This window comes from Capra hircus, chromosome 16 (genome assembly GCF_001704415.2).
Source record: "Capra hircus breed San Clemente chromosome 16, ASM170441v1, whole genome shotgun sequence".
Taxonomy (NCBI): Eukaryota; Metazoa; Chordata; class Mammalia; order Artiodactyla; family Bovidae; genus Capra; species Capra hircus.
Window position 1 is genome coordinate 2,390,670 of NC_030823.1, and position 11,359 is coordinate 2,402,028.

The following is an 11,359-nucleotide window of genomic DNA, read 5'->3' on the forward strand; positions in this document are numbered from 1 at the left end:
AGCACAGCCAAGAAAATCTTAAGAAAAATAAGCTACAGGAATATTTTGTACAGCACAGAGAATATAGCCAATATTGAAAAAAAAAAGATATGGATTAGGATGTTTTATTTAACAAGTCCTCTGTCGATGAACCTCTAGGCTTTGTGCAGTCTTTTGATATTATGAGCAATGCAGCTGTAACTAATCTTTTAGATGCCTAATTTTTAATATCTATATTCTCATCTCCAATTTTGATCTGCTGGGGAGAATGAGCAGTTGTTTCCGGCTGTTTATTTATCTGTTTTCGGCAGCACTGGGTCTTCTTTGCTTCGCAGGCTTTTCTCTCGTTGCAGCGAGGGGCTACTCTCTAGCCGTGGTATGCGGGCTTCTCACTGCGGTGGTTTCTCTTGGCACAGAGCACAGGCTCTAGGGTGCTCGGGCTTTCAGCACTTCCAGCACATGGTCTCAGCGGTTGCAGCTCCTGGGCTCCAGAGCACAAGCTCAGCACTTGTGGTGCCCTGGCTGAGTTGTTCCACGGCGTGTAGGATCTTCTGTAATCAGGTAACCTGTGTCTCCCGCATTGGCAGGCAGATTCTTTACCACTGAGCCACCAGGGAAGCTCTGTTTCCTGCTATTTAAAACTTTAAAGGATGTAAATGACAGTGAACTCTTTCTAAATTACAATCATCTACAAGTTAAAAAAAATTCTTTTTCAAACATCTAAGGACAAATGGGAGAGAATAACGGTTGAATGATAACAAGAGAGGATTTATGTTAGTATAGGACAGTGTTTCCTGAAAGTTATGAGTGTTAAACACTTAATGAAAATAAATACACAGATCTACTTTTGTTCCCTCCTAGAACACAACTAAAATGATAGTAATGAAGTTTTTTCAAATCATAAGCCTGCAATAATGAGAGGAGCCAGTAGCAAGACCAGAAAACAAAGTAGAAGCTGAAAAGCAAATGGACAAGTGTTAACAAAGTTACTAGCCTGGAAAAACCTGAATCTGAAACCCGAAGTGGGAAAAGCTGAGACCCAACCTGATCTGTACTGCAGAATACCTCAAGTCTCAGGAGCTGTAACAGTAGGTCTCCCCACCTCCACTAGCTGCTGTGGGGGTATAGGACAATAGGGCTTCCATGTACAGGTTGTACACTGGGCAGGGATTTTAAAAAGGAGTCTGGAAGCTGTCTAAGAGCAGTCAGATCTCCAAGTCACCTTCCCTTTGTTCAACTGTCCCCCTGACTCCACTCCTCAGAAGACTGAAGTACTTACTCTCCAGAGAGGGCTGATTCAGAGATCTCTGTTTAAAAACGGAGATTAAATGAACTAATGGATGTTGGATGTGAAGATTCCCAACTCTCCTCCTCTGTTTAATTCCTGGATCTCTGGATATGTTTATTCTTCAGAGAGGAAACATGCAGTGTCTTCTTCAAGGAATCTGAGCGGCCCAAGAGGAAAGGCCCCAAAATACTGATATCAGGACCAAGATTCTGGTTTTTATTAAGGTATAATTGACATACAACATTATATTAGTTTCACAGTACATGAATTGAGAACTTCCAGATGTTCAAGCTGGATTTAGAAAAGGCAGAGGAACCAGAGTTCAAATTGCCAACATCCACTGGATCATAGACAAAACAAGAGAATTCCAGGAAAACATCTGCTTCATTGACTACACTAAAGCTTTTGACTGTGTGGATCACAACAAGCTGTGGAAAATTCTAAAGGAGATGGGGATACCAGACCACCTTAGCTGCCTCCTGAGAAAACTGTATGCAGGTCAAGAAACAACAGTTAGAACTGGACATGGAACAACAGACTGGTTCCAAATTGGGAAAGGAGTATGTCAAGGCTGTATATTGTCACCCTGCTTATTTGACTTCAATGCAGAGTACATCATGAGAAATACCAGGCTGGGTGAAGCACAAGCTGGAATCAAGATTTCTTGGAGAAATATCAATAACTTCAGATATGCAGATGACACCACCCTGATGGCAGAAAGCGAAGAGGGACTAAACAGCCTCTTGATGAAAGTGAAAGAGGAGAGTGAAAAAGCTGGTTTAACACTCAACATTCAGAAAACGAAGATCATGGCATCTGGTCCCATCACTTCATGGCAAATAGACGGGGAAACAATGGAAATAGTGACAGATTTTATATTTTGGGCTCCAAAATCACTGCAGAGGGTGACGACAGCCATGAAATTAAAAGACGCTTACTCCTTGGAAGAAAAGCTATGACAAACTTACACAGCGTATAAAATGCAGAGACATTGCTTTGCTGACAAAGGTGCATGTAGTCAAAGCTGTGGTTTTCCCAGTAGTCACGTACAGATGTGAGAGTTGGACCATAAAGAAGGCTGAGTGCTGAAGAATTGATGCTTTTTGAACTGTGGTGTTGGAGAAGACTCTTGAGAGTCCCTTGGACATCAAAGAGATCAAACCAGTCAATCCTAAAGGAAATCAACCCTGAATATTCATTGGAGGGACTGATGCTGAGGCTGAAGCTCCAATACTTTAGCCACCTAACGGGAAGAACAGACTCATTGGAAAAGACCCTGATGCTGACAAAGATTGAAGGCAGGAGTAGAAGGGGATGACAGAGGATGAAATGGTTGGATGGCATCACCGACTCAATGGACATGAGTTTGAGCAAGCTGTGGGAGATGGTGAAGGATAGGGAAGCCTGACGTGCTGCAGTCCATGGGGTCTGAAAGAGTTGGACACAACTGAGCGACTGAACAACAATTACATTAGTTTCGGGTATACAACAGAATGATTTGATATGTGTATATATCTCAAAATGATCACCACAATAAGTCAACATCCATACCATACATAATGGTTTTTTCTTGTAATGAGAACTTTTAAGATTTACTCTCTTAGCAACTTTCAAATATGCAGTTACAGTATCATTAACTCTCGTTGACATGCTGTACATTACATGCCCATGAGTTATTTATTTTATAACTGGAAGTTTATGCCATCCTCATCCTCACCTCAGCTTTTGACAACCACCAATCCAGAAGAGAGATTTTTGTCTGGCTTGCTTATTGCTGTGTCCCAGCACCTAAAACAGTGCCTGCCACTTAGTAAATGTCCATTAGATATTTGCTGGATGTTCACTGTAGATATTTTTGAATATCCAGAAAAACTCAAAAGAGAACATGTTTTAAAACCTTGCATATTTCTATCCGGAAAAAACCAGTAGCTTATGTTTGTATCTATTAATATTGATCCTCTTGGGAAGAAGAGGGATAGATAAGAAATATTGGGATTCCCTGGTGGCTCAGTTGGTAAAGAGTCTGCCTGCAGTGCAGGAGACCTGGGTTTGACCCCTGACTGGGACGATCCCCTGGAGGAGGGCATGGCAACCCACTCCAGTATTCTTGCCTGGAGAATCCCCATGGACCAAGAAGCCTGGTGGCCTGTAGTCCATGGGGTCACAAAGAGTCAAACCCGACTGATTGGCTAAGCACAGCACAGCACATGTTACTTTTTCTAACTTTCCTATAGCAAGTTTCTCTAGGTTAGATGATTGCTAGACAGATCCCAGACCACCTGATCCTCATGTTCATATAGGTGGAAATCAGTACTTTTTGTGCTCCACCAACAGACATTAATATTGAATTCTGTCATGTGAATTTGGAACAAGTTTAGTAAGAGAAGATATGACTATTCTCAACTATTCAACATAAAATCACAATCGCAAGTCCAAGAAATAAAAAACCCACAGGGCTTCCCTGGTAGTCCAGTGATGGAGAATCCGCCTGCCAATGTAGGCCACGTGGGTTTGATCCCACGTGGGAAGATCCTACATGCGGTGGAGCAACTCAGCCCATGTGCCACAACTACTCAAGCCCTCATGCCCTAGAGCCTCTGCTCCACAGCAAGCGAAGCCACTGCAATGAGAAGCCCGTGCATTGAAAACAGAGAGTAGCCCCCTTCTCTGCAACTAGGGAAAGCCTGCGCACAGCAACGAAGACCCAGCACAGCCATAAATAAATAAATAAACGTTTTTGTAGGTGTTTTTTTTTCACCTACGAATTAAAGAAAAAATACAACAAATAATGTTTGTGAGTTTTTCATAGGTATTTACTGCTTGTTCAACTGTTGTCATCTTCTAAAGTTACTAAAAGGCAAGTGATATTTGACTCCAAAGAAGAGGGGAAGAATTACGGAAGGTGAGAAAATACAATTCATTAACTTAATTTTATCTGTGAATTAGGGGAAAGATCACCATCATCAAGTTGAGCAGTAGAACATATCTCCTTTTCGTTCAAAACTGAGTTCCAAGGGAACTTGTTTGAGAATCCCTATTCTAGACAATCTTGCTACGCTCTCTGCTTATCTTGTACGTTGCTGGTGTGTTGCAGAGCAGTCTTCCCAAACTTTAATGTGCACAATACACATGTGGGCATCTTATTAAAATCTGATTAACATATCTGATTCAGCACATCTGGGGTGGGTTTGGGGTTCCACCTTTATGACAAGCTCCCAATTGATGCCAACGCTGCTGGCCTGTGGACCACACTTTGAGTAGAAAAGGTGCCCAGGGACAGAACAGGAATCTTCAAGGCCTCAGAATTAAGAAAATAGAACTGCAGCTAAGATACCTGCATTCAAATCCTAGCTCTACCCCGTCCCATTTGTATGCCATTGGAGACATCACTTATTTTCTATAAGTCTTAGCTCCTCATCCATAAGATGGGAATAATGGTACCTTCTTCATAGGGTTCTTGTGAGCATTAAAAAGAACAATGCAATTATAAATCTCAAAGTATGTAGAAATAAAACATCTTTTTAAAAAGCAGTTTCTGGGGGCTTCCCCTGTGCTCCAGTGGTTAAGAATCCATCTTCCAATGCAGGGGACATGAGTCCAATCCCTGGTCGGGCAGCTAAGCCCGCATGCCGCAACTACTGAGCCTGCACACTAGAGCCTGTGCTGCCGGCAAGAGAAGCCATGTGCCACGGCTAGAGAAAGCCCCACGCCACAGCGAGGACCCGGTGCAGCCAAAACAACAACGGCAAGAAAGCAGTATTAACACATACACATTCACAAATGACAACTGCTTTTTGTCAATTGTGTGATCATCTTTACAAACCTAAATTCTAGTCCTGACTTGCTATTGCGTAATCTTGGACAAGTTATTGGCTCCTCTGCATCTTTGTTTTCAGTCGTCAAATGGGGTAATAATTATGACCACCTTATAAGGTTATAATGAGAATTGAAATGGGGGGGGGGAAGTATTTAAAATGCTTAGTACAGAGCCTTGCACATAGAAAGTATTCAGTAACAGATAACGGAGATGACGATGACCGCTACAAGCCTGGGCTCTAATCCTGGATCTGTGCCTGGTAAAAGGCAGAGTGCTGTGCTTGTGCTTAATATCACTTTGTTTTGGGGAGGATGGAGTGAGTCCATCCCCTCTTTACAGGAAGAGAGAATGCTTTGGAAATGAAATGTGAAAATTAAGGAAAAATCACAGGAGTCAGAATCTGACCTGAGTTCTGGTCTGAGCTATGATTAACTTTGTGATTTACTCTGCTGCTTTGTGATTAGGAATCCCTTAACTTCTTCGAGTCTCAGTTACTTTATCTGTATAGTGAAGCTAATGCTTATCTCACAGAATTGGGAAGAAGAAATGAGAATGTATAAAGCAGTTAGTACTTTACCTGCTTAATTCTTAACATTTATTAAGAATGTTTAATAAATGTTTCTTTCCTACCTACAGTAAATACATTCAGGATTATATATTTTTCCAAGGAAAATCGACTATTTCCAAGAATATTTTGATTTTACTTAGAGATTCTCTACATGAAGGTTTATTAACCTGAAGATTAAAGGTCTATAAAACTGAATTGCTAAATGCATTCTATTTAATTATACATCAAGTATCATTCCAATGCTGAATATTTCATCAGTGGCATTCCTGGCTGTTAGGATGCAGAGCATGGGAAGGAAAAACAATCAACTGAAAGAAATGTAGTATAACCCCAAACGGAGGTCATCTGTTTTACTGCCAAGTAGAAGAGCAAAGTTTCCAGAAGTTTTTTAAGTAACTGACTCAAAGCTTTCCAGAAGCAGCCCTGAACATTGTTTTGCTACAGTTTATTTCTCATCAATAAGACTGGAAGATTGGTAATGCTTTTCCATGTCTAAATGTTTTTGATGCTTTTTTCACTATGTTACCTGCCATTCTGGTGGAGCTCATTTTTGGTTAATTTCTTGGCTTGCCCAGCATAAGACCTTGTAACATGTTATATTTTTATCTTTCTGGGCTGATCTGCATGGAGAAAGATGGAGAAATGAAAACCTATCAATAATACCCTTTCGTTTGTCTATGTTATCTTCATGGAGGGTTTCTGCAAGATTCTGAAACCTGAGTTCCAAAACATATTCCAACTGGCTTAGTATGTATCTATTAATATATACTAAATACAATGGCTGACATAAAGAATATGCTTCCCCCCCAAAAAAAAACATGCTCTATATATTTTAGCCAAAAGAAAATATTTCATATCATCCTCCTGCCTACCCCATTTCTCATGAATCAAGCTCTGCAGGGAGGTGGTTTAATGGAGGTGAGGGTTAGGATTCTGGAGCAAAGGTGAAAGGATGTCATTCTGGTCATGAGAACATTCCCATCCTCAAACTGTAGCGGAAAGAGGGAGCACTACCCAGCAATCCTCACACAGATCCCTGGAAAGTAGGTCTTGAACCTGGCTGAGCAACTTCCCTGTGTGTCAGTGTTCAGGGCTCCTGTCGTTTCCCTGGAGCTGATTTCAGAAGCTCTGATCTAGAACCCTTCTCAAAACAGGGCTCAGTAAAAGTGCTGCACTCCATACGCCAGCAAATTTGAAAACTCAGCAGTGGCCACAGGACTGGAAAAGGTCAGTTTTCATTCCAATCCCAAAGAAAGGCAATGCCAAAGAATGCTCAAACTACCACACAATTGCGCTCATCTCACACGCTAGTAAAGTAATGCTCAAAATCCTCCAAGCCAGGCTTCAGCAATATGTGAACTGTGAACTTCCAGATGTTCAACTGGTTTTAGAAAAGGCAGAGGAACCAGAGAGCAAATTGCCAACATCTGCTGGATCATGGAAAAGGCAAGAGAGTTCCAGAAAAACATCTATTTCTGCTTTATTGACTATGCCTAAGCCTTTGACTGTGTGGATCACAATAAACTGTGGAAAATTTTGAGAGAGATGGGAATACCAGGCCACCTGACCTGCCTCTTGAGAAATCTGTATGCAGGTCAGGAAGCAATAGTTAGAACTGGACATGGAACAACAGACTGGTTCCAAATCGGGAAAGGAGTCCGTCAAGGCTGTATATTGTCACCCTGCTTATTTCACTTATATGCAGAGTACATCATGAGAAAAATGCTAGGCTGGAGGAAGCACAAGCTGGAATCAAGATTGCTGGGAGAAATATCAATATCCTCAGATATGTAGATGACACCACCCTTATGGCAGAAAGTGAAGAGGAACTAAAGAGTCTCTTGATGAAAGTGAAAGAGGAGAGTGAAAAAGTTGGCTTAAAGCTCAACATTCAGAAAACGAAGATCATGGCATCTGGTCCTATCACTTCATGGGAAATAGATGGAGAAACAGTGGAAACAGTGTCAGACTTTATTTTCTGGGGCTCCCAAATCACTGCAGATGGTGATTGCAGCCATGAAATTAAAAGATGCTTACTCCTTGGAAGAAAAGTTATGACCAACCTAGATAGCATATTGAAAAGCAGAGACATTACTTTGCCAACAAAGGTCCGTCTAGTCAAGGCTATGGTTTTTCCAGTAGTCATGTATGGATGTGAGAGTTGGACTGTGAAGAAAGCTGAGCGCCGAAGAATTGATGCTTTTGAACTGTGGTGTTGGAGAAGACTCTTGAGAGTCCCTTGGACTGCAAGGAGATCCAACCAGTCAATCCTAAAGGAGATAGGTCCTGGGTGTTCATTGGAAGGATTGATGTTGAAGCTGAAACTCCAATACTTCAGTCACCTGAAATGAAGAGCTGACTCATTTGAAAAGACCTTGATGCTGGGAAAGATTGAGGGCAGGAGGAGAAGGGGATGACAGAGGATGAGATGGCTGGATGGCATCACCAACTCGATGGACGTGAGTCTGAGTGAACTCCGGGAGTTGGCGATGGACAGGGAGGCCTGGCGTGCTGCGGTCCATGGGGTCACAAAGAGTCGGACATGACTGAGCGATTGAACTAAACTGATCCCTAAGCAGGTTTCCAGATGACATGGATACACATCTCCTACATAGGGGAGTATGACATTTTTTAAGGGTGAGAAGGAATAAAAGAAAAATAGCTTTAACTTTAAAATATAAAAAATAATTCATTTCAAATAAATTTTCAATAGTCTCAAATCTTGGCATAAAATTTAGGATTATTTCTTAGCACTCCCCTTCTATCCTTACACAGGCTTTACTCAAATTTTATCATTTAGTTGATATTATCTTTAATTCTTATGACAACCCTGGAAAGTCATATATTTGTAACCCTATTTTATAGGTGAGGAAATTGAGACTCTGGTTAAGTGATTTGTCTAAGTTCAAACACATTCATTTGACTCCAGAGCCCTTATTCTAGCTCAACACAATTTGCTTTCTAGTGCTTTTCCTTTATATTATTTAAAGAAGGGTTTTTGTGTGTAGATATTCTCCATATTTACGTCTTTTAATAACAGCCTGACATTCCGTTATCTTTTATGCCGCTGGTGTTCATCCACTCCCTATTCTTGGGGACTTAGGTGGTTTGGGGCTTTTCATTGTTACAGACATTTTTTTGTTGTTGTGCCTGTTTTCGTTTTTTGGATTATTTCCCAGGATAGTTCCCAGGAGGGTTTTCCTGGGGGAAAGGGTGCAGGCATTTATGCGGCTCCAGCTCCATATCACTGAATTATGCTACGTCACTGCATCTCGAAGGAGAGCACGGTCTTTCACCAGCACCCTGTGAGAGGTTTAAGGCGAGCCTGGGAGATTTACCAATGAAAACAACCCTTTGTCCCTCTATCTGCTTGGATGTGCCCTAGGGGCATAAGAGACTCCCTGAAAACACTTTAGAGCATAAGCATGAATACTCTTGAATAAGATCTCATGTGGGATAATGTGACTCCCCCTTCCCAGGAAAGGTTTCCTTGATGAAGTTGTCTTTTTCTCTTTGTAGTCATAAGATCAGCAGAAGATATTTCAAGCAGCTGACATTTCCATCTTGATTCAGACAGACTGAGCTCTTCATTTTTGTGTTGGGAAGAGGTGTGGTAGCTGTTAGAAACAAGCCTGGACTCCACTTAACGGTTTTCCATTCCGAACTAGGTGCAAAGGGTCGGGATGAATAACATCAGAGAAAGGAGGCCCCAGTAGCAGGTGGAAAATGTTTTAGGAATTTCAGGAGGAAGCACAATTGAGGAAAAGTCATCTGAGAAAATTGAGGAAAAGCCACCAGGCTCCCCTGGTGGCTCAGAGGGTAAAGAATCCGCCTGCAGTGCAGGAGGCCGGCATTTGATCATTAGATCGGAAAGATCCCCTGGAGAAGGAAATGGCAGCCCACTCCAGTATTCTTGCCTGGACAATCTACAGTCCATGGGGTCACAAAGAGTTGGACAAGACTGATCATCTTGCAATTTCATGTTCATACTAGAATAAGAAGCTCGATTCCGACTGGTGGAAGGTAATTTGGGGAAATATATTAATATCTTTTGGAGAAGGAAATGGCAACCCACTCCAGTATTCTTGCCCGGAGAATCCCATGGACAGAGGAGCTTGGTGGGCTACCGTCCACAAAAAGAATCCTAGTTATCTTACATGACAAGAGTACCAGCCACTGGAAGGTACTAAAAGATTTAACCTGAAATTATATGACATATAATAGGCATTCAATGCCAAGGCACAAGGCACAGTAGGCATTGTGGGAAAAGCATAAACATTGAAGACAAGCAGAACTGGTTTAGCTAGCTCTTTCTAGCCAGGTGACCTAGGGCAAATCTTTAATTTTCTTCAAGCTTCATTTTCCTCTTCTGTAAAACGGAGATTATGATACTTATATACAAAGGTTGTCTTACAGACTAAGTGGGAGTGTATGCCAAACATAGAATGCTTGATACAAAGGTGCTGTGCTGTGCTTAGTCACTCAGTCGTGTCCTACTCTGCCACCCCATGGACTGAAGCCCGCCAGGCTCCTCTGTCCATGGGGATTTTCCAGGCAAGAATAGTGGAGTGGGTAGCTTATCCCTATCCAGGAGATCTTCCTGACCCAGGAATCAAACCAGAGCTACTACTAATTCACAAATCTATCAATAATTGTGATCAACTAAGTCTTCCCCTACATCTGTGGTTCTCAAACTTAGTGAGCATAAGAACCATCTAGGTTATTTGGTTAAAGTGCAGATTTTCAGGCTCCACTCCAGAAATTCTGTTTCCATTAGTTTGGGATGAGGTGCAGGAATCAACATGTGCCACTCAATTTCAAGGTAATTTATGTTGCTGGTAGTCCATAAACCATACTTTGAGAAACACTGCTCTGTGGTCTCAGGCAATAAAGAGAGAGAGAAAGAAAAAAGTTTTTCCTATCGCTGCTGCTGCTTCTGCTACTGCTAAGCCACTTCAGTCGTGTCCGACTCTGTGCAACCCCCCAGACGGCAGCCCATCAGGCTCCCCGTTCCTGAGATTCTCCAGGCAAGAACACTGGAGTGGGTTGCCATTTCCTTCTTCAATGCATGAAAGTGAAAAGTGAAAGTGAAGTCGCTCAGTCGTTCCCAACGCTTAGCAACCCCATGGACTGCAGCCTACCAGGCTCCTCCGTCCATGGGATTTTCCGGGCAAGAGTACTGGAGTGGGGTGCCATTGCCTTCTCCTTTCCTATCACTAATATCCATAAAAACTCAAAAACATGCAGATATAAAATTAAAGAGATCCAAATAGTGAGTGATTCTATATTCAGGAAGATTTATACAGTTCTCACCTACTTAAAGGCTTCAGAATCATCCTAAAGTGACATTTTATCCTTTTAATACTCACGGATGAAAGACTCTTACTTGGAGTCATCTTAACCCCTCATGGAGATCTCTCTCTCTCTCTGGACTGTGACACTTAATTATCTCCCCCTAGGAATATTGACAGACATTACCACTTAAATCTTAGGTGGTTGTTTTATGTTTCATTTGTGTCTCATTTCCCCAACTGGACTTTAAGTCCAAAGGCAGGGACCAATGTCTTTTTTTGTTCTCTATCTCCCACAAGCATCTTGCAAAGCCTTTATAAATTATATTTCTTTCATAAATATATTTGAATGAATGGAGATGCATCTGACTGTAGCTTAATAATCACTGATAAATTCTTAACCCCAAGAATGGCTC